We start from the raw sequence: 26,464 nt of genomic DNA, 5'->3' as shown, positions 1-26,464 counted from the left end.
ACACTTTCCATGAAGACAGAGGTCTAAACTGAAACATCAATATAAATCTGAAAGCCGCAATAACTTGAAAGCAAAAAGAGAGAAACTGTGCTCATTGTGAGCCATTTCTTCCACTTCCGATTCCTTTATTTTACTCCCAAGACCCCAAGGCTAGAAAGATGTTTTCTTTACAACTATTGTTAACTATCTATTGCAGTATTCTGCTCTCTCTCGCACACAATTCACATCAACCAAACCTAATGAGAACATACTCTATCCTCAGCAGTAAGGCACTTTCATACTTCACAGCTTGTGGTTTTGCTCTTTTTGAAACTTACTACCTATTCAAGAAAGGCGGAAAAAGACACCACATGGTTTCATTCAACTTCTTATTTGAAATGCTCGGTTTTATCAACAGGAATGGCTTGGATTAGAACTCTATTCACCAAATTGAGTTCCGGTATCAGAACTGAGTACATAAGTAGACCACATAATTTAGGGTCAACTACTGTTGAGAAACAGCAAAATGTGAAAAAAAAAAATGCACGAGGCACATTTAAAAAAAAATCAATTACCCATATGGACTGCCAAAATTGCAGATGAAACTCAAGAGTCATGTTACACTGTTATTTTGACTATTCTGTTTTATACAGTAAAACATTTTCCAGCTGTACCAATGGTTCCCAATTTCACACACTTCTACTACACGTGGGTAGTAATACATGCAATAAATGTTCTGACATTTAGCTATATAGTATTGATCAAAACAATTAAGTTTATCAATATTTTACCTCCCTCAATCTGAAATAGGTTTAATATTATTTTAGGGGAATTACAGACTATTGACATGCCAAAGACTTTCTGATTCTTCTATTTGCAAAAATAGGTGTTTTTAATGTCATTTCCTTACTTTATAAATAACAGAAGGGAAAAAAAGACCATCCAGATGTTTGGAGTGGAAAACATGTAAACCATATTATAAAGTAAAACACAAAATAATGCAATTCTATAAAACTTTCTCTCTCATATACAAATCCATTTTAAAAATGGGTTTGAACTTATCTGCTTACATAAATCAATTGTCTCATACCCACACAGGCAAAGGAAGTTACAGTTTGTAAACAGATTACCTTCCATTATGCCTGTTAAATTCCACAAAGTCCCGTGGAAGAGAACATTAAACGTAGTAGGCAAAAATCACATTCATGTGCAGCTCCAAAGGAAAAAAATGTACTTACAGAACTCTAAAATACAATGTCCCAGTTTCTCTTTTACATGTTCCAGCAAATCAAACAAAGATCTCAGTACTCAGCCACTGCTTCCCCTTCCCTGATCAACCAGGCAGAACAGGCCCTTATGGATTGTCTATGCAGCTGGGAGATAATGGAACCATATTCTCAGCTGGGACTGGAGAAGCCGAACCGCTCTCTTCTGAGTCCTGTGTGTCTCAGCATACAGCAGCATTAATCAGGAAATACAGTACTCTGCTGCTCTGTACTCCTTCCCCTCCCCCAAGGACCTGAACAATTAGCACATGAATCAAAAACACACGTTTGAAGACCTTGCACACATAGGAACATATATTGTAATCCCTGTTAAGGGATAGTCAAATAGAGGGCTCATTCAATGATCAAGAATTTAAAAGGCTGATCGTTAATTAAAGCAAACACATTGCAAAGAGATAGATAGATAGATAGATAGATAGATAGATAGATAGATAGATAGGGCGTAGCTAATGAATTTCAGTAATCTTGTAATCTTGCTATGGACATATAATAGTTGATTACATAAATCTCTGAAATTAAAATGAATATTGTCTTTACTATCTTTTCTCTAGCCTGATTTAACTACTGCAGGGAACTCTCCATGGTATTTTCCCCTGAAATGTGCATGATGCAATCTTCCTATTTCCTGAATTGAGAATGGGTGGAGTCTTGGTGATGAGTAGTAAGAATTTACTAAGAAAAACTTATTTTACTGTATAAATGGAAATAATATTTATTCTAATAATGCCCTATCATTTGTTTATTTTTTCTCCTGACACTGCATTCTTTAGAAAAAGAGTTAGTGTATAATAAACCACCACCCCTATCATCATCATCATCATCATCATCATCATCATTTTTCATTCTTAGGATTAGGACAAATAATAAATGTTAAAGTTGAAGCATTAACAAACATGATTTAAAAAAATGATAAAATGTAAAAATGCAATAAAACACTAATGAAGTATTAATGCTAAATTTGGAAGAGGTTACTATCAAACATATATTTCTGGTTAGATTTTAAGTTTCCAACTCAATTTAATTTTCAGATATCAATTAAGATAGTAAAGAAAAATTGGATAGTTGTTGAAAGAGCACAATGATAGCTGCATGTGGAACATATTTATCTGGTAGCCTATCAAAATAATAAGGACCCTTATATAACAGGAATAAAATGAAAATATTACCACAATTCTTCAATTGCTGTGAAAAAACTAGAATGCCTTGATGTTATTATTTGCATTCTTCGGCTGTTTAAAAATTATATTTGCAAGGATTCTGGGGGAGTGGCATAAAAAATAATTGAACAAACAAATAATAGAATAAACCATGAGCTGATGTTTATTGTAGAAAATACACTGGAAAATGAGCAAGAAACCATTAGAGCTTTTGGAGGAGTTGCAGTGCTGTACTATTGTGGCAAAATCATTATAGAATATTGGGTTCAAATTATAAATAGAATAGAATAGAATAGAATTCTTTATTGGCCAAGTGTGATTGGACACACTTGGAATTTGTCTTTGGTGCATACGCTCAGTGTATATAAAAGCTATAAGGGATAAATCATGACCATAGTCATCATAAAAATGCATTCATCATAAACCATAAGATACAACACCTAATGATAGCCATAGGATACTAAATAAGCACTCAACATAAATCATACTAGGAAATTAAATAAAACAATATAAATTGTAAATATACAAACAACTAAGTTATAGTCATAAGTAGGAAAGGAGACGGGTAATAAGAAAGATGAGAAGAATAATAGTAATACAGTCTTACTAAATAGTGTGACAGTGTTGTGGGAATTCGTTGTTTAGCGGAGTGATGGCATGGAGGAAAAAAACTGTCCTTGTGTCTAGTTGTTCTGTCAAACTCGATTTCATTGAGGGCCACATCGGGATAGTGTTTGATGGCCAGGATGGGCGTGGTTAGCTCAACATCACTCATGTTGGGGGCACTTATGGGGGCCTGAGTGCTCTGCCAATGAAAACAGGCTTGCAAGCTCCATTTTCAGCTGCAATGGCCTCCTGCAACCCTCTGCCAGTGAAAAGGGGGCCTCTTCACTGGCAGAGGCACCGCGGGCCAGTCCTTTCCAGTTTCCAGGGTGGACCCATGGGCCAGATCTAAGCACCCTGTGGGCCAGATCCTTGAGTTTGACACCTCTGCCCTATAGTGTCATTTTGAGGATATGATAAAGTTAAATGATATTGATTATAGCATAAATCGTTAGATAGAAAAACCAAGTGAATCAAATGAACTCAATTTTATTTTGGTCTCTCTCTGTGTGAGAGATACACTTATGTATATCATGTATACACTTATATAGTGATAGACTAAGTGAATAAAGTGATTAACAGTGTAATTAAATGATACAAAATAAATTAGCAAAATCTGTTCAAGCTGTAGTATTTAATACGGTACATTTTTTATAAGTCTAATGGGTCAAGAAGCTCAAGAAGCTTTTACCAATTGAGATTGCAGATTGATAGTAAGAGTTTTAATAATTCACATTTCCAATATTCCCTGGTAGAAACTGCAATGATATAATACTTAGCACACTAAGGCAGTGGTTATGAAACCTATATCCATCCTCTTATGGGGAGTCACAAAATTGCCCTAGGCATGGTAGTTGAGTGCAGACTTTTGAATATTGCTAAACTTACAAATTGACTTTTGTTTCCTTCCCTTCTGTAGCAGAGGCACAAAAGTTTTTTTGAAATGCCAACAATATTGTATTCCAAAAGGTATTATTGGTATAATGCAACATTACTTTCTGACATTTCTATATACAGCTATCTCTTTTACAAACATTTATCCTTTAAAACAGTGGTCTCCAACCAGTGGGCTGGTGACCACTGGTGGTCTGTGAGAAAATTTTGGTGGTCCGCAGAGAAATGGCACCCCAAAGCACCCCCCAAAGCAATTAATCCAGGCTGTGTGGAAACACAAGGCTGCGCCACCCACAAGGCCCATGGGAACACAAGACTTGCATCATTTGCACTGCGAACAACACTCGGTAATGAGGGGAGAGGGGAAAGGGCGGAGGGGGGGGGACTTGCCCCACTCACCCCATATGCCTGGCCTGGCCATTGGGCTCCTTCTTTCCACTTCTTTCTTCGTATGCTTTTGGTTGCACGCAAGTAAAGCAGCACAAGTCTTTCTTTCTCTCCCCCAAACTCCACCAAAAATGACGGTATCCTGCGATCCCAAATAAAGAATGATTGATCGGTAGGAAAACGGGGTGGGGAATTTTCCTGCAGACTTTTTGGGGGATTTTCCCAGGGTCACTGGTCTATGGGATTTAAAATTATGAGTTTGGTGGTCGTTGAGGTCCAAAAGGTTGGCGAGCCCTTCTCTAAAACCCATTGTTGTCAAAAATGTTCATAAAGTTTGCAATTTGCTTTGATAAAAATATATTTTGTGTATTGAGGCTATTAATGCAACTGAAATGGCTAAAGCTGTAAGTGATATATGAAAATGGCTGCCTCAAAAATGTTAATTCTGACTAAAGGATTTATGCAAAAGTAAGTAAGCTTGTTCTTGCCAATAAAAATATAGTTTTAAAGTTCATTTTTATTTCTAATGTAATAATTTAATTTCATAAAGTTGTGAAGTTCTGTCATTGTTTTGGTTAATACATAAATTACAATGTGACTATTAACAATAAATAAATATACTGTATTGCTTGCCTAATCCTAACTCAATTAAATATTATTATATCATAAAATGACTATTATTATATCATAAAAATGGAATTATTAGTAATGAAAAGTTTCAGAAACAGTGTATTAGGATGATATAAGTTAGTAGATATTAGTTTTTGCTAAATTAGATTTTTTTTCCAGTTTCATTTTAGGAAGCATTACAATCATGGCTCAGTGTTTGACATATTCTTGAATAAAATCATGGCGATTATAGTTTTCAATTAGTCAAATTTGAACTTCTCCTTATATCACCTGTTTAATTTTGCTGTTTCATTTACCAAGTGATCTGACAGTTGTACTGAAGCTGATTTTCCCAAACTGGGCAACCAACTTCTAAATGTATGCAGTTAAAATAAAATATTAAAAACCACACATTTGAAATGATGATCTGAACATAATCTCTGATGACTTGGAACTGAAATAGGTCACTTATATATTATGTCAAGATTCATTTTTACTGCTTAATTATTATTCCTCTCCTATACAGTAGAAATAATGCTTGAAGAAGCTAATACTATATGGATATGGATTTCAGGAATTCTAGAAAGCTTGGCATTCAGATAAATCAGTAATCAATAAACACATAGAGATAAATCACATTTACACTTTATTCAAAGAGATAATAAAAAGCTAAGAAGGAAACTGTGTATGCTTGTTACATTGAATCTATGACAGTAATAATAAATGATCCAATATAGTGGGGTTCAAAGTAGATATACATAGACCTGATATATAGCCATACATCAACATCACCATAGGCATAATTATCATTTTTACTTATGTACTTATTTTTAAAACTTATACCAATTGCTACTGAGGTCTGTTGGGTGAAAAAAAGAAAATTATTAGAATTGAGTTAACGTTGAAATGAGGTGACTGAAAAATAGCTTCTATCCCAGGGCAGTAACTCTATTGAATTCTACTGTATAGTGCAATATTAATGCAATATCAGGGGTTTTCAATTCAATGTATAGAATGTGAAGGATGTGTATTTGTGTTTATTTTCAGACATAATGTACACTGAAGATGGTATTTAATTTCGTTGCATGAGGTGCAATGACAATAAAGTAAACTAAACTAAACTGAAAAAATAAAATAAAAGTGAAATTCAATAAAATTGGAACAACTGACTAAGCTGGACTCTTCTATTTGTCTCTTTCAGTATAAAAGCACAACTGAACCATTAATATGAGGATAAAGCAACAGTGGTTAAAAGATTTTAACAGTATCTGCTGTTCTGACAAAAATCTCTTAATGAAATTAGAAATATTTACATAAATTGATAATAACCTACAAGGACTCTGCAGCTCACAAACCCACCTGGCTTAATTACCAATTCAAAATAAAAAGATAGGGGAAGGACAGATTCACAACTTAAAATATTCCGAGGCCTTTATAAAAATCTTATTAAAAAGGAAATTTGAACCTCCTTACATAAACAGTCTGTTTCGTTTCCTATTTGTAACATACAGGGCCATTAATCTCTTCTGTCTCATATGCAAAATGGTTGCAGGAGTGATAATTACCTACTCAACAGGGGTGTACAAAGCCTTAGTTAATATTTAAAAAGCAATTTGGTATTTAGGGACAGATAGTACTAAATATAATTTGGTTTATTGTTGCCCTTATTATAGACTTTCAACAATATTTCATTATGTATGCTAAGCACAGCATGGCCCATTCTTGATTTTATGAAACACTCATGTTTTCTAAATGTATATAACAATTGTTTCTAATTGTGATAAGAGTAATAGTGCTCACAAGTTTCTTTTAATGACACCAAGTAAGGCATTATTCAACTAACTTCCTCAATTCAAGACACTTGTACATAACAGCCAAAGTGAATTTGCTAAATAAAATCCATCAGGTAATGTTTTTCATTATGTGAGATTAAATAAGATTACTAAGAGGTTCAAGTGAACAATTTAGTTCCTGGAAAACTTAAGTAGGATAAAAAGAAGGAAGAAAAAAAACAAGACATGGTCCTAGTATGATTTATTTAGTATAGTATTGTTTAGAAATGCATAGCAACTTTGTCATACTTGCAATACTTACATCAAGACAAGAAAATTAAAAACAGAACAATAAAAAGTAGGAAATACTGTCTTACAAGTGGGAATCCACAAACGTATGGAGAAAAGTTGGAGGCCACACATACATTATGTATGCTAAGCACAGCATGGCCCATTCTTGATTTTATGAAACACTCATGTTTTCTAAATGTATATAACAATTGTTTCTAATTGTGATAAGAGTAATAGTGCTCACAAGTTTCTTTTAATGACACCAAGTAAGGCATTATTCAACTAACTTCCTCAATTCAAGACACTTGTACATAACAGCCAAAGTGAATTTGCTAAATAAAATCCATCAGGTAATGTTTTTCATTATGTGAGATTAAATAAGATTACTAAGAGGTTCAAGTGAACAATTTAGTTCCTGGAAAACTTAAGTAGGATAAAAAGAAGGAAGAAAAAAAACAAGACATGGTCCTAGTATGATTTATTTAGTATAGTATTGTTTAGAAATGCATAGCAACTTTGTCATACTTGCAATACTTACATCAAGACAAGAAAATTAAAAACAGAACAATAAAAAGTAGGAAATACTGTCTTACAAGTGGGAATCCACAAACGTATGGAGAAAAGTTGGAGGCCACACATACAGTACTTTCTCTGCCACTTTGCAACACAAGCACAATTAACCAATAGAGGAAAATATTTGTAGCTCTGGGTTGAAATAAAAATCCTTGGTGGTTGCTGAGCCTGTCTGTTTTCTAATGTGTCATTATCCAATTAGTTAATACCTTCAGTGTACAGTGATGATGTTACATAGCTGGGTAATGACATATCTGCAAGAAAATAACCAAACTCAGAGACCACCAAGGAACTCACAAACACAATTTGCAAATTCAAAACAAAAACTGTACTTACATTACACATAAACACACACATACAGATTTATAGATGTATTTCTAGCTTACCAATGACTTTATAGCACTTACATAGACCCTCCCTAGATTTGGAAATCCTCTATGCAATAAGCTTGTACTTTTGTTCATATTCTTTAACTTAGGGCTAAGGATAAGCAAAACATTCAATGAATTTTCTACCAAACTAAGTGGAAAGAATGCAAAAAAAAAAAGAGAATTCATCAGCATCCACTTTAATTTATGTAATGTATTAGCTTACTTTTAATAAAAGTATAATCATCATAATTATCAGATAAAGTTATTCTGTATTGTGTATTTCCATGAACCCAGTGGTATAATATTGTCAAATCCATCCTCTTGCTCTTTTTCTTCCTTTGTGAAAATCTTTTCAAACCTATTGCCCAGCTGTTTCTAACTCCTGTCAGGATCTGACAGCAATTGTGTGGAAGAAACGGTAAATTCAATTTGTCTGGAAATTGTCACTTTTCAAAATAAAAACCAAAGTCCAATTTGTGGATGAGTGCAATTTAGACAAAAAGAAGAGGGGGAAGAGAAAATAGTTTTTGGGTTGCTATGAAACAACTATAGTATGAAGGAAGTTCGAGTCAGGGCAAAGAGTGTCTATGCTTTTATGATATTCTTTTTTTTACTTGAGGGAAGGCAGCTGTAAAAACATGTAGCAGAATGTTCACATTCAGGTATTTGATTTGGATGTCTGCTTGGACAAAGCTTTTGCATATGTGTACGCAAATTGTGTGTATATGTGCCTTTGAGATAGCCTTGACTCCTGGCAACTGCTGTTGCAGTTTGCTTGGCAAGATTCAGGTGTGGTTTTGCCATTGCCTACTTCCTAGGGCTAAGAGAAAATGATTGGCCCAAGGTTACCTAGCTAGCTTCATGTCTAAGGTGGAATTAGAACGCACTATATCTGGGTTTTTAGCCTGGTGCCTTAACCTCTAGACCAATCTTGTCTTCCTCCTAAGCTGGGCTCTTCCATTGTCAGGCTTCTTGCCAGATTGATTTCACACATGAAAATATTATTCTTGCAGACATCTGAATTCAATGCATGGATAGGTGCAGAAGGCTAAAATTTCTTAAGCAACGTGAGTGGTGATTGGATTATTATTTTGGTGCTGAATACTCCTAGGTTATTAAAATCTTTATACATCTTTTGGCTTCAAAACAAGCAAAATAAGTTGTTAAATAAACAGAGATGTGAGGCACTAAGGGCTTCTATAATCCACAAACCTCTTTCCAATTCTGAAGCCCGATTCATCAAAGACATGAAATATAAGCAAAAATTGGAAGCATAATTTCCCATGCTTTAAAGGCGGAAAATGGATATGACCCCAAATAATATTAATAACCACAACAGATAACAGATAATCAGAGTTGGAAGGGTCCTTGTAGGTCATCTAGTCCAACTTCCCACCCAAGTGAGAGACCCTACACCATTTCTGACAAATGGCAGTAACCATGGAAAACAGAATCCATGGAAAATTACAGTCTTTCCTATATGGATAACATGGACTCATATATTTTGCATCATTTTAGCATGCCCCTTTTCTTCCCCTCTAAATATTTAGGACATCTGCCCATGAAATATTATTTGATCCCTATTAACAGTCCAAATGCCTTCAGTCTGGTATGTTCCAGACTAAGCTTTACAAAAGTAATTATCAAACAAAACTGAAACGTTTCAATCATCTATTAAAGTCTTGAATGATGTAGTGCAGTTTTATTACAAATTTCATCCTAGTGGAATCTATTCATTTGTCTCTTAAAAAGCTGTATGCAATCCAAGATCTGAGAAAATTACATGAGGGAACTATGTTACATATTCTGTACAAATCTGACTTTTCTTCTGTATATTATAAACCAGAGGTGTCAAACTCAAGTTCATTAAGGGCCGCATCAGGGTTGTGTTTGACCTTGGGGACAGGACTGGGGGACATGGCCAGGGTGGGCATGACCAGCTTGATGTCACTTTTTCTGGGAGCACCTGTGGTGGACTGAGGGCTCTGCTAGGAAAACAGGCTCCCAAGATCTGTTTCTTTTGCCAGTGAAAACAGAGCTCAAGGAGGAAGCCTCCCAAGCTCCATTTTCACCAACAGAGACACTGTGGGCTGTTCCTTTATTGTTTCCAGGGCAGCCCCTTGGGCAAGTTCTAAGCACCCCAAGGGTGAAATCTTACCCGCAGGCTTTGAGTTTGACACCCTTGCTGTAAACTATTCAGAAAATTCTTGACTTCTTTCTAACTGCACAAGTGATTATATGATTTAGTGATCTAGTGCGTGCCTAATTCTTTTTGGATTTCACATTAAGCTATGATAAAGGGTCACAAAAATTGTCAGAAAGTGTATATATTAGCCTGTTTTAGTGGAACCACAAGGAGAGTTTAATGTCTTTGTTGTGCATGGCTGCTTTGGTTAGGGCTCTTGTAGGGCCAAACTGGTCCCTAGGTCATTCTCACAATGAACTCCTGGCATTTTGATACCAAATCATCTCTGGATACCCTTTAGCAGATATCTAAAAGGCATTTTTTCATAACCTTCTTCTATTAGTCAGATGAATATGGGGACAACTTCATCCTGTGGATCATAAAAGGGCCTGGAGAACATTGTTAAAATAAAAATGAAAGAAATAAGGAAGGGGACACATGTGACATCAGGGCTGCTCTTCCCTCTCAGCAAGTCAGGACTGGTGGAATGTGAATTGAGAGCGAGCACTGGAGAAAGGTGTGTTGGAAAAGCCAACACACATTTCCAGTGCGCTCTCCTCTGGGGAAGGGTAGGAGGGAAGGAGAAGCCCAGCTGGCTTTCTTTGGCATGGGGTGGGGTGGAGAGACCAAATGGCCAGACCAAAAGAGCGCTGAGGAAGACAGGCTCCTCATAACCAACCTGTTTGTGCAGGTGAGAGCTCCAGCCTTTCTGGACTCGATACCGCCCCCCCCCCCACTTCAGCCTCCATACAGGGAGGGATCCTTCTCTGCTTGGAAGCGAGAGGAGAAATCTGGGGCTTAGCCTCAGGGAGTCCTCTTCTTATGTGGAGGCTGAAGGGAGGTGTTGCCTGGTTATTACGAGCCTGTTGGCAATTCCAGCCCAGCCCTCCTTCCCTCCCCCAACTCCAGGCAGCCGCACCTGGCAAAGGAGGGAGAGGTTTCCTCTGACTTGGGGGAGATATGAGATGGCTCTGATTTTCTTCCGTTTGAGCAGGAGCCTTTTCCTCCCTGTCCAGATCTTCCCAGCCTCCAGGCACCATGTGGCTTCTTAAATCCTCCCTCTTCTCCCCCAAAGGATAAGAGAGGCCCCTCCTTTCCCTTCGCTCTGCCCCATAGTTATGATTAAGCATTTACGAATTTGTTATAATTAAGTAAGCATTTATATGTGTGTGTGTGTATAATAAAAATTATTTTTAACATTAAATTTATATTTAATATAAAAAATAAAAATTTTATATTAAATATATTATCTTTTTTAAGAAAAATTCGTATTAGAGGTCCTCGGGATCTAAAATTAAGAGTTTGGTGGTCCCTGAAGTTGAAAAGGTTGGCGACCCCGGGTTTAGGTGACAGTCCCTTGATTGAAGATCAAATTAATTGATTAATCCTAAAGAACCCATGTATTTGAATTATGTGGGATATGATCAATGGTCAATAAAGAAATCATTGGAATGAGCAATATCTGACTTTTCCATAGAGTTGGCTTTAGTATTAATATCAGTAAGATCTGTAGCTTTCAACTTTGATGGGGGTTGGGCAAGGGACAGAAGAGATGCTGCTTTCATAGAGGATGGAAATCCCAAAGGTGCTTTTTCAGGAGGCAACTGGACCTTCTTGTTTTTTTTCTTTTAAAGATGTTTCGATTCTCATCCAAGAAGATGAAAACGTCTTCAAAAGAAAAAAACAAGAAAATCCAGTTTCCTCCTGAAAAAGCACCTTTGGGACAACCATGACTAAGAATCTCTACAGACTCATAGAGGATGAAATGTATTATCTTTCTGTATTATACAACAGCTTTGTAATTTGATATTGAGAAAATCACTTTCCTGATGGATGCTGAAGTTAAATTATTCAAATGAGCAATATATAGACTGGAAAGAGCTTGTTTTAAATCACATATTTTCAAAGTATTTGCCTGTTGTTTCCCTAATGACTATGAGAAAACACCTACCATTAGGATTTCTTCTGGTAAGATTGCTGGAATAGGAGGAATAAGAGGTCACTGACCAGTGCTTCTTTGTGATTTGTAGACAGAATATAGAAATGGTGGGATGACTATTCAAAACAGATGCCCCATCATGTATTTCCAATATAGTCATCAGGACAGTCAATAAGCCATTCCATTGTTCCTTCTCTGCTCTTCCATCACACATACACAAAATCAACCTTTCAGTATGGAAGAAAATAAGGCCAAGAAAGAAATGTTTTAATTTGTTTCAGGATGCCTGATAGTTTTGACAGACTGTGCCCACCCTCCCTCCCTCCTTCCCTCTCTCTCTCACACATACACAGAGTGTTTTTTTAACAGCATTTTTAGATGGAGTTTTCAGAAGATTCCCTGAGGAGATCAATAGCTCATCATCTCTTTAATATGGTTTACATTCCCTTGTGACTAAGGTGTATTCTGTCTTACTTTCCACCCCCACACTCCCCATTCCCAGTATAATTCCTTTTCAAACACTAAGCCTTTGGAAATAGCATATTAACCACATTAATCTCAGATTTCTGATTAATCTGCCTACATTAGAAAAAATTTCTAACTGAACTTTACAGCGGGAAACTACAAGTCAAAAGTCTCAGATTATTTAAAAATATTTTGTTTTTATTTATTTTAAAAATTTGTATAGCCTCCCATCCTTCCAATCTAGGCAATGAATAGAAATCTATACCCATTCTATGCTACTATAATCCCTAGTTCCCCAAAGCAATTCATCTATTTTAATCCTAGTACTAATTCAATTGAAGATGCTCAGCTTAGCATCTGCACTGAAGGTACCTATATTTCTGAACAGCTTACTTATTTGAAAGAACAAAGAATAAACTATATCACAATTATTGCCACAAGAATTTATGTATATATTGATATTGTTTCTAACATCAAATGCAAAGGATATTAATTAATAAAGGACTCATGCTCAGTTTGTAAGTATCATTTGAAAAAAATTATTTTGATTTTGATTTATTATTTTTATTAAAAAAGTAATATTTCTTATTAAAAAAGTAATATTTTATTTCTTTCAAAATAATGAACATTCATAATATTTCTTCCTACTTTTTTTATCCACAATCCTATGAGAATGATTGGATTGAGAGAAAATGACTGGTCCAAAGTGACCCAGCCAGTTTTCATGCCTAAGGTAGGACTATAACTCACAGTCTGCAAGTTTCTAGCTTGGTGCCTTGGTGCTGGCTCTCAGTTTTGACCAGGGGTGGGATTCTACCAGTTTGCACCTATTTGCTAGAACCGGTTGTTAACATTCTAAGCAGTTCGGAGAAACAGTTGTTAGAAGAAATTACTGGCCTAATCCTGTAAGGAAGGCAGGAAGGAAACATTCTGGTATTGCTTGCAGTAACTGCCTCTCCGTTGACCCTTATTACATCCTTCCTGTCTCAGGAATGTCTCTGGAGTTTTTTCCCCCTCCTTTGCTGGTACTTTGCTTGTGTGGAGTGACCATTCAAAGTTACAATGGTACTGAAAAAAGTGACATAACCATTTTTCACACGACTGTTGCAGCATCCCCACAGTCATGAGAGGCCAGGCAAGGAGATGTGTGCCTCGATGTGAGTGATATTGAGTTGGCCACACCCAGCCAATAACATGACCACCAAGCCATGTCCACCCAGTCACATGTCCACCAAGCCACACCCATCACTTTAGCCATGCCCACAGAACCAGTTGTTAAAAATTTGAATCCCACCCCTTGTTTTGACAGATGTAATAAGTCTTTCTAAGTGAATTGTATCACCTCAGTTAGATGCCCTTCTTTCTTTCTTTCTTTCTTTCTTTCTTTCTTTCTTTCTTTCTTTCTTTCTTTCTTTCTTTCTTTCTTTCTTTCTTTCTTCCTTCCTTCCTTCCTTCCTTCCTTCCTTCCTTTCTTCTTCTTTCTTTCCTTTTTTTTCTTTCTTTCCTTTTTGTCTGTGTGTCCCATGATTTTCCTTTGCTGTTCTCTCATATTCCAAATTTGCTCCAGTAAATCTGCCAACCTTGTGGAATAGTCCTGAGATTTAATTCCAGGTTAAATTATCAGTTCCACAGACAGATGCTATTCTATCCAACAAACAAAATACCATGGTATAAAATCCATAATATAAGTTTTGAATCCAATCTCATTTATAATTTAGACAATTTCAGCTGCTGAGAAGTTTTTTTAAATACCTTCTTTCATATCAATGCACTCTCCTAAAAACTGCATGTTTAAAGTTATGTACATGATTTCAATCTGATTTTTTTTTTTTTTAAAGTAAGTCTCACTGTGCTTGCCTCAATATATTTCCATGAACCTAATTGGGGGGAAAAGCCATTGCTGGAAAGAATGATAGTACCTTACTGTATTTTTCATCTTTTGCAGGGAGATGGGCATTACTTGGTATAATCTCATATGCAAATAAAATGGAATACTGCAGGATTTCTTAGTACTTATTTTAGAACGATGGAAATCTTAGTAGACTCCTCTAACCTATTTCCTTTAAGGTATTGAACTTTGTATTCAATTGCTCCAGTTATAAACACACACACACACACACACACACACACACTTATAATGAATATTTTCATTCTGGCTGAAGGTTATAGATAAGCGAATGCTGCTGTATAGAAAAGTATTGTGGCAATATATAAAATTTCATAGAACAAAATTGCATCTATTGAAACAAAGAGATGAAGAAAGATCTTTGACAGAATTTATTTATATCGCTATTTATTTTTCTTCATGGTCAGCAGAATTGTCTTCACTCTGAAAGCTAGATATGTGATACCTATTTTTTTAAATAGATGCTTTAATACGTATTTTATATTATTTCATGTTTTATCTTTGTTGGAGAAACCATTACAGATGACTTGCTAGCAATATTAGGTCGTGGAATACAAGTCCTATTGTTATTATTGCCTTGTAGGAATCTGCTGAGATATCAATAGTAAATAGGAAAGTATGAAAGATTAGAAGCAACATTAAACATTTGATCACCTTCTTAAACAAGTTTTCTAAATAAAAAATGACAACAATAATAATAATTTATTACTTAAATATTCAGTTCATTAAACTATTTCTATAGGAAAAATATTTATAGACTCAAAAATATTTTTCTGTTCAAGATATGAAAATATAACAATGTTTATCCCAATGGGTTTCTAAGAATATATTCATGAACTTGTAAGGTATTCAGGTATTCACCATGATCCATGGTGGCGCAGTGGTTAGAATACAATTCTGCAGGCTACTTCTGCTGACTGCCGATTGTTCCAGTCTCACCACCTCAAGGTTGACTCAACCTTCGATCCTTCTGAGGTGGGTAAAATGAGGACCCAGATTGTTGGGACAATATGCTGACTCTGTAAACTGCTTAGAGAAGGCTGTGAAGTGGTATATAAATCTAAGTAATATTGCTATTCATTTATGCATCAAATTTTGAAACTGCTCATCTCCCCCACAAAGGAATTGTGAGAGGTGTACAAGTAACGTATCCAGACATAAAAATTGTATTAAAATGTTTGCAAGACGTAAAAATAGCTAAATTCCAACATTATGATTAATTAAAAGGCTGGTAGAGCTTTTAGGTGACAAATCAATCCCATAGCTGTCTGCTCTTTGTGAGTCCCAAGCAAGACAACAGAGCCAAATCTTTAGACAATAAGATCTTGTGCTATTACTGAATAATAATTGTTCTCCATGGTATTTTGTCTTAAAATGTATTTGTTAAAATGCTAACATTATGCATAATACAGATTCTAGGATTTGGTATTAATATTGACAAACAATAACACGCGTGGCAGACAGAGAGGTGTGGAAGCAGTACTCAAGGACATTAGCGGACCTCGCCCGAGCGCGAGACAAACGCTGAAGAAAAAGAAGAAGAAGAAGAAGATTGACAAACAATAACAAATAATCCTATAAAAGTAATAAATTGTTCACTCATCCATCAGTTTAGCTGTCCAATTACAAAGAAATACATGAACAAGAATTTTGGACAAGATAGCTCTGTTTTCTTGAAGCTTTCAAGAAAATGCTTATTGTTATCTAAATTTGAAAAGACTTCTGTGGGCATAAAGATGAATGCGTACTATTTCCTTCTTCATTTATTTGAATTTGAAATTTGATTTCCAAACCTCTGTGGAGAGTATTGACAAACTCAATCTAAAAATGATGGTACCCTGACTAACATAACTTTGAATAGTATAACACAAATACAAAACTTTTCTTTTCATGTATTACTGTATAGGTATTACATAAATAATGTCATGGTTGAATAAGATGGCTGATGCAAGCCACAAATCTGTCAGCTATTTTCAGTGGTATAAATGAAATATGAAATAAAAAGCCCGATAGTTATATTAGAATGAATTTTCAAAAATAACATACATCTTTTAATGAACTGTGACTTCCAAGCAGTTTTGTGCTTATGGGAAGAGTATTAATTTTTCTCAATTATAGCTGAACCAAATGTATAAATAACATAAAAATATTTCAGTTTCATAACTAATAGCAACATATTATGAAAAGCAGAATACGGTCATATGCTGAATAAAACTGAATGCATATTGGCAGCTCAGTTTGAGCCAATGGTAATATGAATAATGATCTCTTCTGTATTATTTATAATATCTTCCTACCTATGAATTTCAACTATCCCTTACCCCAAAATGATAACTAGTTAGATAAAATTATGAGATGGAAAAGTTTCTGTATTTCATGAAAGCACCAATAATGTAATCAGAAGTTATTACTCTACATTTGCTACTTCTGTTGTTTTCAAACTTTAATAATGGGCTCTTTGTTGTATGAAATTATTTGCTGACTTGACACAGTAAGCAGAAATGAATGTCTAATTGTTGTCCAATATATTTCCAGTAATCAGTGATGACTACAGTGTTCAAATCATAAGCATTTATAAAATATGCTTCTGGAAGATATCCACAAAACAAATACAGAATTACAGAGAGTTAATTGTTTTGGATTTATTAATTGACAAGGTACACAGAAGATGAATGCTAGAAGAAAAATAAAAGGATTGAAATATTTGTATAGACCCAATTAGCCACAAGCATTAGAATAAAGTATAAATGTATTTATGCACTGTAAATCACTAGAGTCATTTTGGATTGTGAGATACAACACATAAATGAAAAATGTGTATATACTGTATATTCTCCTATTTCTTCCACTATTGTAAACTTAATGTAAAACACTCCAACCTTTTTATTTTATTTTATTTTATTTGCTTTGTCAATTGCTTACAAGATAATAGGTATAAGTAAAAACATAGTTATGAATACATGGATACATATGAGAAAAATAAAAGAAAAAATAGGACAGGGACAGTAGACACGCCCCCTACAGACCTCTTAGGAAAGGGGTGAGGTCAATAGTAGAAAGTCTAAGGTTAACTTTTTGGGGGTTTGGGGAAGAAACCACAGAGTCAGGTAGAGTATTCCAGACATTGATCACTCTGTTGCTGACGTCATATTTCCTGCAATCAAGTTTGGTGCCATTAATCTTGAGTTTGTATCTATTGTTTGCTCTTGTATTGTTATGATTGAAGCTGAAGTATTCACTGACAGGTAGGACACTGCAATGTATGATTTTATATACTATACTTAGATCGGACCGAAGGCGAACGTAGTTCTAGGTTTTCTAGGTCTAGAATTTCGAGTCTGGTGGCATAAGGTATTCTGCAACGAGTAGAGGAATGGAGAACTCTTCTTGTGAAATATTTCTGGACTTTTTCAACTGTGTTAATATCAGATATGTAATGTGGGTTCAGACTGATGAGCTGTATTCGAGTATTGGTCTAGCAAATGTTTTGTATGCTCTAGTTATTAGTGTAATATTACCAGAGAAAAGGCTACGTAAGATTAGATTAACAACTCTTAACGCCTTTTTGGCTATGTAGTTATAGTGGGCTCTAGCACTTAGATCATTAGAGATGAGTACTCCAAGATCCTTGACAGAGTTTGGACTATCAACAAGGTCTTGACTATTCAGCCTATATTTTATTTTATGATTTTTTTGGTCAATATGTAGGACAGAGCATTTATTTGTTGAGATTTGAAGTTGCCGTTTGTTTGACCATTCTGACACATAGTCAAGGTCTTTTTGAAGGGTAGCAGTATTGTCAGTGGTGTTGAATAGCTTTACATCATCAGCAAAGAGAACACAGTTGCTCTTAATATGATCACAGAGGTCATTTATGTAGAGTATGAAGAGAGTTAGTCCTAGAACATTGCCTTGGGGGACATCACTGATGACAGGTACAGAATTTGATTGAATGTTCCCAATTTTGACCATTTGTTGTCTGTTTGACAGGAATGCTTCTGTCCAGTTATGCAGATGTCCAGAGATACCATAAGATTTTAGTTTGGGGAGTAGTTTGTCGTGTACCACTGAATCAAAGGCTTTACAGAAGTCTATGTAGATTGTGTCTATTGCTTTGCCCTGATCGAGTTGTGTAATCCATATGTTTTTGCAGTGTAAAAGTTGCAGATTGCAGAATAGTTTTTTTCTGAAACCAAATTGTTTATTAGAGACTAGGTTGTTTGTCTCTAAGTGGAGGATAATGGATTGGTTAATAATTGATTCCATGAATTTACAGGTGATGCAGCATAAAGAGATTGGTCTATAATTTTCAACTAGGCTGGGGTCTCCCTTTTTGAAGACGGGAATGACCATGGCTTGTGACCATAATTTTGGCAAGGAGCTGGTCCTGAAAGGTTTTTCAAAGATTATGCTTAGAGGTTTGGCTATGGCAGTGATTAGCTTTTATAAGAAGTACGCACATATTCCATTTGGTTCAAAAGATAGAGATGGTTTTAGATTGCGTAGTGCTTTTTCAACATTGTCTTCTGTAAAATCGATATGTATTCGATCATTGTAGTTGTCTGTGGTTTGATTAGGAAATATTGGGCATGATCCATTGCTGTTTACAAATACTGAGCCAAAGAATGTGTTAAAGAGGTTGGCTTTAATGGTGTCATCATTGCAGTGTTTACCATTAGGTCCTTTCAGGGGTGGGATGGACCTTGAGTCTTTTAGTTTGTATTTACAAAATTGTAGAAAGCGCGGGTGGAATTGGTGCATAGAAGGTTTTCCTCTTGTTTAATGTGATAATTGGTGCATTCAGTCTTTATCTGGTGGCATAAATTTTTGTACCGGCTTTTGAAGTTGGCAACGTGACCAGATTTGTTTTTCCACCAAAGTGATCTCTTTTTGGATTGAAGCTTCCTTATTGTTATGGGTAATCTGTTTTTTCTGGGTTTTGGAGTTGTTATTGGTAAAAATAGTTCGATGACTCTTTTGACTTCAAGTAAAAATATGTTGTAATGGTCTTCAACAGTATCTCATCCAGTGAATAGATATTGTCAATCAAGGGACGAGAGATTATTTTCTATAAGATCATAGTTGCCTTTTTTGAAGTTATAATTGGGGATCACATCGTCGTGTTGATTTTTGTGTGGACGTATGTTGAGACAAAAGTCAATCATGCTGTGGTCACTGTTGGAAAAGGGTTAATTTGTATTCCGTAAATTGAATTCAAACTATTGCAGAAGATGAGATCGAGGCAGTTGTTAAGTCTAGTATTCTTGGTTACTAGTTGTTCCAGTCCCAGGTTTGTTACAGCATTGTAGAAGATTGCATGCATGGGTTCAGTTTTACATTCGTTTAGGGTCCAATTAATGTGAGGTAGATTGAAGTCACCAAGAAAGATAAAAGTGTGTGGGCAGGATGTTGCCTTTGTTAGTAGTGAATTTAGCTTGTTTACATGTTCGATGTCATAATCAGGTGCTCTGTAACATAGTAAGAATCGAAATGTGTTATTTAAGGACAATTCACAGGTGATGGTCTCAGGAAGAACAAGCTCTTGGGTAACTTGGATGTTTTTTAGAAGTAAGAACTTTTTATAGAAGATAGCAACACCACCTCCTCTATGGATTTCACGATCTGATCAGTAAACATGATAGTCTCTTACTGTGGTAATGGAGTCAGGGAGAGATACATTAAGCCATGTTTCACAGACAAATATGATGTCGAATTTATCCATATTTAGTAAGAGGAGAAATTCAGGTATTATATTCACAAGGCTTCTTGCATTGAGTAGGTTGCATTTAAGGCCAGTTGTAGTTGGAAATGAGGTAGTTAGGGGCGTGCGTGCCTAGTTTTGAGTGATGGTGGTTTGGATGACTTGATTGCAGGAAGTATGATTTCAGCAACAGAGTGGTCAATGTCAGCAACTCACTACATGATTCTGTTGTCACATGCTCAAACCCCCACTCCTTTACCCTCAAACTAATCTCTATTGACCTTACCCCATTCCTAAGAGGTCTGTAAGGGGTATGCATAAGTGCACAATTGTGCCTACTGTCCCTGTCCTATTGTCCCCAGTTATTAGTTCCTATTTCATGTATTTATAGTTATATTTATTCTTATTTCTATTATATTGTGTTTGACAAAATAAATAAATAAATAAACAAATAAATAAATAAATTGCCTAAAATGTTCATGTGTTTACACTGAGTTAAATGCAGCAGTGAAGAAAACAAGCACAACCTGTTTAGGTACTTAGTAGTTAGTATTGTGTACTGTACTATGCAGTAACAAATTGGAGAGCAGCTATTACAGTTATTCCATATAAATAGAGCTGGACTGGAAACATTTTAATATTTTATTATTTTTTAAAATTAATTATACTCGTGTCACTGATCAGTGGAATCTTGTAGACTAAAATCATCAGTCTCAATTTTTTGACACTATCAGTGTAAAAAATTTTTTTTCTCCATACATCTAGTGTATGATATGACAAGGAAGAGACTTTTCTTTCTAATGATGCCTTGATTATTAAAAAGTTTCATGAGTTTACCTTTTTTAATATTCTATTTATTATCCAAAACATTTTAGAGTGGTTTGGCTGGCTAATATGATTTATGAATACTTTATGTATTTATCAATAGATTTTGTATACATTTTACTTAACAATTCTATTGATTTTTTGTTTTTGTTACCAATATTCATTTATTGTATTCAACATCATATTCAAATTTGAATTATATTTTTTTCTTTCTGTCTCTTTACTGTAAAATGAGGAGTATTATACAAATAATTGTAAAGGAATAACAATTACTACACAAGGTGTTGGTAGAAAAATTGTCTTCAATGACCATAAATAAACTGAAATTAAATTCATATAAAACAATTCCATGGTTATTAATTAGAAGAAAAAAAACAACCTGTTTAATACAATACAAACTTCTTTGGTAAGGTATTCTTTTCCATTGAAAGAACAGATTCATAGTTTGGAATCCGTTATATTTTAGCATTGCTTTTGGAAATGGTGGTGGAAGTAGTAATACATCTGTACAATTACACTTGATCTGCTTGTTGTGGCCATATGAGCCATGGTGGCGCAGTGGTTAAAGTGTATTACTGCAGGCTACTTCTGCTGACTGCAATTTGGCAGTTCAAATCTCACCAGGCTCAAGGTTGACTCAGCCTTCCATCCTTCCGTGGTTGATAAAATGAGGACCCAAATTGTTGGGGGCAATATGCTGACTCTGTAAACCACTTAGAAAGGGCTATAAAGCACTGTAAAGCAATATACAAGTCTAAGTGCTAAGTGTTGCTATTCTTAATCATATGTTGGTATACTTTATACACCAACACATTCTTGGCATTTTGCCTCTGGAAGAGTGCATGGAAGCTTAAATTAGTGCAAAAATCTAGACAAGATGTACGCACAAATGTAATAAACAAACTAATGCAGCAAAGTTATTAACTTATCAAAGGCATTCTGGTTCAATCTCTCTTACACAGTACTCTTTTAGTTATTTGCTTTCAAAGCACAATTTACAGTCTTAGTTTGATAAATAAGATCCTGCATGTTTAAACAATGATTACCTTGTATCGAGAGAGAGAGAGAAAGAAAGTAACAGAGAGTGAGAGAGAGTGAGAGTGAGAGAAGGATATAGATATGGATATATATACACTGCTCAAAAAAATAAAGGGAACACTTAAGCAACACAATGTAACTCCAAGTCAATCACACTTCTGTGAAAACCAACTGTCCACTTAGGTAGCAACACTGATTGACAATCAATTTCACATGCTGTTGTGCAAATGGAATAGACAACAGGTGGAAAGCAGAGGCAGTTAGCAAGACATCCCCAATAAAGGAGTGGTTCTGCAGGTGGTGACTACAGACTACTTCTCAGTTCCTATGCTTTCTGGCTGATGGTTTGGTCACTTTTGAATGTTGGCAGTGCTTTCACTCTAGTGGTAGCCTGAGACAGAGTCTACAACCCACATAAGTGGCTCAGGTAGTGCAGCTCATCCAGGATGGCACATCAATGCGAGCTGTGGCAAGAAGGTTTGCTGTGTCTGTCAGCGTAGTGTCCAGAGCATGGAGGCTCTACCAGGAGACAGGCCAGTACATCAGGAGACATGGAGGAGGCTGTAGGAAGGCAACAACCCAGCATCAGGACCGCTACCTCCACCTGTGTGCAAGGAGGGACAGGAGGAGCACTGCAAGAGTATATATATATATCCCTAGTTTTATAGGTGGATCCATAGCCTCCTCCAGCTCCAAAACCAAAATGAGGAACCCTGGCAATTCTGCAGGGTCAGAAGGCCAAGACATTTTTTTGGTCGATACAAGATAAAAAAAGATGAGTTTCATTTCAAAGGAAGTGCCAATCTGTAACCTGTACTGTATACTTTCTCAGGTTATTTGCTTATTTTAAATTAAAAAGTATTTAAAAGAGTTTTGAAGTTTAACAATCCCAAAGCATTTAGCCTCTTGAAGGCCAATACCATAACTTTAAAAAGCAGGAAATATATGCAATCAACAAAAATGAATTAAAATTATGTTGACACATTCCAATCTTCAAGGGCTCAGCAGAAATAGATTTGGATGTAAAATAATAATAAAAGATAGCCCAACATAGAAAGCAAATCTGTGATTTTGTGTAGCAGAAATGCTATCCAGAAGACAAATTGCCTTTGTCACAGCGGTTATTTATATATCCAGTGATTAAGAAATAGTACATCTGCTGTTTCCAGAGAAACACAACTCTGTCACTGTAAGTTGAATATCTCTAGACTGAGTTCTCAAGAATTTGTGATTAATTGTATTTCCTTTTTATTTGGACAGAATTGCAGTTCAGTCATGTCAAATAATCTCCACCACTAGCTTATAACTTTGGTGGCCCTTTGGATGTAAATATTTTCTTATTTCAATTTTAAACTAAATGTAGCTTGGTTTAGTCTTTTTCCCTTATTTCTCTGGGAGGTTTTTTTTTTTAAAGTATGTATTAAATACTTAAGAAATTTGTTGCTTTACTTGTGTCCTTCGAAGTGCGCGCTCACCGAACCAATTGTTAAAAACCACAAGTGTAAATGCTACTTGCCAAAAGCAAAAACAAGATACCCTGGTTAAACTACCTTTTCACTGGAAAGGCTAGAAAGGATCATGGGAGTTTGTGATCATGGAGTATCTTCTCTGTGCTCTGCTGTTTGGATAAGGTTTAGAAGAGCATATATGGGAGAGGAAGAGAGAAGAATCAAGGTGGACTTCAAGGGATCAACCTGGAAGAGCACACTTCCAGAAAAAGCTGTTGAAGTCTCCGCAGTGAATGAATCAGCAAGAGATCACCAAGAACCTCAGCGGCATAAGTATTCTGGAGCCAATCAACCATGTCAAGGGAAAGAGTGTCTCCGAACCAAAATGATACACATTATCACAGCACATTTAACTTTTATTAAAGTGTCATTAAAAAAAATCCTGTTACAGAAATATACCAATTTATACTAATTTGTTTTTGTATCCTGTAAATAATATTAAAGAAGCTGCTGCATTATTCCAATCATTTGCATCAAATAGTTTAAAACAAAGAAAATCAAAAGGTAACAATTTAAAAAAGTGGTTCTATACAGTACATCCTGTTTAAAATAATTGTTCATTAACCATAATTTGTTAATCTCCAGTAGCTTATCTTAATGCATATCTCTACGCCAAGTATTCCTAATCTTGCTACTTCAAGATATATGGACTTCAATCCCCAGAATTTCCCAACCTCTGGTTTACACCATAGGTTTACACCTATGGCTAAATTACACTGTTATAATCTCCCAACAACAAACTAAGAAAATTATAGCTTCTAGTGGTTTTATAAACCATCTAATCACAAGACTGGAGTCTCAATGTCCTCAGTTTGTGATGATCAGAAGTCTGTTTCTAGATAACTTACCTACTGTTGGTAGGTAAGTTCTCTCACATATCATTTTTCAATAAATGATACAAGAAATATGTACTTGCTACAATATCTAGCTTTAATATCTCTGAATTTATATCCATGGCCATTAAGAAACTGAACTAAAGTAAAAGAGACTTTTTTTTAATGCTTCATCACTTTTAAGTTCTGATTTAAACATTCTGGCAATCATTAATGGTTGATTAATATTCAATATATCAATTAATTGTTATATTATTGAAATATATTTTTGCAAGACAAATTGGAATCAACAATTACTTAGAATTCTTAATACAGTCATAGTCTTAAAATTTTCAATATTTATGTGGGGATTGCTTTGCTTTTATAATTGCTTTCCCTTCTCACATACTTACTGTTTCAAAGTACCAAAACAAAATATGCCATTGGTATTTTCCCTGTCTCCCAGTGGACTCGGATAATGATGACAGTATATAATACAGACATGTCTTAGGACTGTGATAAAGCATTATGCAGGGGCTTGGTAAAGTGACAATATTTTTTTTAATTAATTACAAGGGAATCTTTTCCAGTACCTCCCAAAAGTCCTTTGGAAATGTTTTAACTCTGGCACCTTAAATCTGATAATGGATACAGTTGATCACAGATAACTCTTAGCATCCTATGGATTCTGTGACTTTGTTAGCATGTTAACACTATACAGCAAAGGTGAATGTCAAACAACAGAAGGTTCTTTAGCATTAATCAATATAATGACTGTAGGAATCTTCCCTTTGCAACTGGCAAATCTAGAAAGTTTATTTATTAAATATGAATAACCATAGTCTGTTATTTCCATTAATATTAGAAAAAAAATAAAAATACAACTCTTAATTCATCTACCCCCCACATCTTGTACTATTTCCACATGATGATCCTCTTGAGCAGCATGTGCAAAAAAACCCCAAAAACCTATGCTTGGTGAAATAAGATAAAAGAAAGCATTTTTTTCCTGCAGTTCAACTGAGCTGAGAGATTGCCCACCTGTTTTCAATCTACTTCTCATGGATTTATAAATATAATGAGCAGAATGGAAGATAGCATAGTAAATGCTGAACCTGAGAGTAACCATGAGGGCAAACCTTTTTTCAACAGAGATTTGTTGATATCTATTTTCTATCATTGTTGTGGGCACACTTTGCAATTTTAGGATTATAAAGGCTTGCTGAGGTTTGTAGGCAATTATATTGACTAAAATTTAGGTGTTTTATAATCTATTGTACCAAGGTAAGAACTTAATTGTTAGTGTGAGGTTCTTACTCCTCCTAGTGTCCATATTATAAGTCAAGTCTCGCAGCAACTTAAATTCCAGAGGAATAGTTGGTACTGAGTGAATAGTTACAAATTATCCAGATTTTCAAATGCTTTGCTAGTTTAACAGACTCAAATAGTGTCTAACTAGCTAGACATCTGTTGATTGTCTGGGCTATAACTTTGTGCTTGTTATAAATCCAGGAAGTCAGGGATTAAAATAAATGCCTAACTGTTTAAACTATTTATACTTTATTATGTTCTTCTGAAAAACCATTAATTTTGGATTTATACTGGTAACATCTCTTTGTGAAAAAGGACACCATTTTAGTTCATTTTCAATCTCTTTGAATGTTGGGATTCAGCTAATGAGGTTTTGAGGAAAACCAAAGGCAGGTTAGAGTGAGAATTAACAGTGTTGTCAGCAAGCAAGGAGAGGAGAGAGAATGAAATTCACAATTAGGAGCTTGCATAATTCCGTAACATAAAGGTTGAATACAAGGACAGTGAGTATACTTGTCTGTGTAGGAGCTGAGGCAGTAAGAGAGCTACTGGCATCACATTAATTTGCACTGAGATGTCTTCATGAAACATTGTAATTAGCTGCAGTAAACAGTATTTAGAACAGAAGCTCATTTACTCTGTAACCATTCACTCACTTGATCACTGCCCTTGCTTCCAAATTACTACACAATAGGTGCTTCTCTTTTTATGCACACAAAGGCTCTTAATTTGTATTTAATTTCCAGCCCCAAATTAGAAGAACAGAAAAGGTTTTATTAACCAAAGACATGATACCATTCAAGTTATTGGGATATATGAGTAATAAAAGTTTAAAATAGTTATTTACAGGAG

At 35.2% G+C, this 26,464-nt stretch overlaps 1 protein-coding gene and 1 long non-coding RNA gene across 4 annotated transcripts in view; one reads left to right on the top strand and one right to left on the bottom strand.

Annotated features, from left to right (window-relative positions):
• The window catches only part of LOC148126827 (contactin-4-like), a 345,287-nt gene that overhangs the window by 113,233 nt on the left and 205,590 nt on the right, over positions 1–26,464 (bottom strand). Inside the window, exon 1 of one of the 3 annotated variants that reach the window (XM_087923700.1) lies at positions 1,110–1,439. The exons of 1 other annotated variant lie outside the window; for it this stretch is intronic. The gene's annotated coding sequence lies outside the window, so the exon portion shown is untranslated. Of the gene's footprint in view, positions 1–1,109; positions 1,440–26,464 lie in introns of those variants that run through there. One more of the 3 variants, XM_087923701.1, reaches the window with a different exon arrangement.
• LOC148126826 (uncharacterized) overlaps positions 17,260–26,464 on the top strand; it is a 346,379-nt gene continuing 337,174 nt past the window's right edge. The window contains exon 1 of the long non-coding RNA XR_015741609.1: positions 17,260–17,270. This is a non-coding gene — a long non-coding RNA (uncharacterized LOC148126826). The remainder of the gene's footprint in view (positions 17,271–26,464) is intronic.

This window comes from Pseudonaja textilis, chromosome 2 (genome assembly GCF_049901715.1).
Source record: "Pseudonaja textilis isolate UNSWEBS1 chromosome 2, rPseTex1.2, whole genome shotgun sequence".
NCBI lineage: Eukaryota > Metazoa > Chordata > Lepidosauria > Squamata > Elapidae > Pseudonaja > Pseudonaja textilis.
The sequence above is the reverse complement of the archived record's forward strand: the minus strand, read 5'-3'. Positions and strand labels throughout refer to the sequence as shown.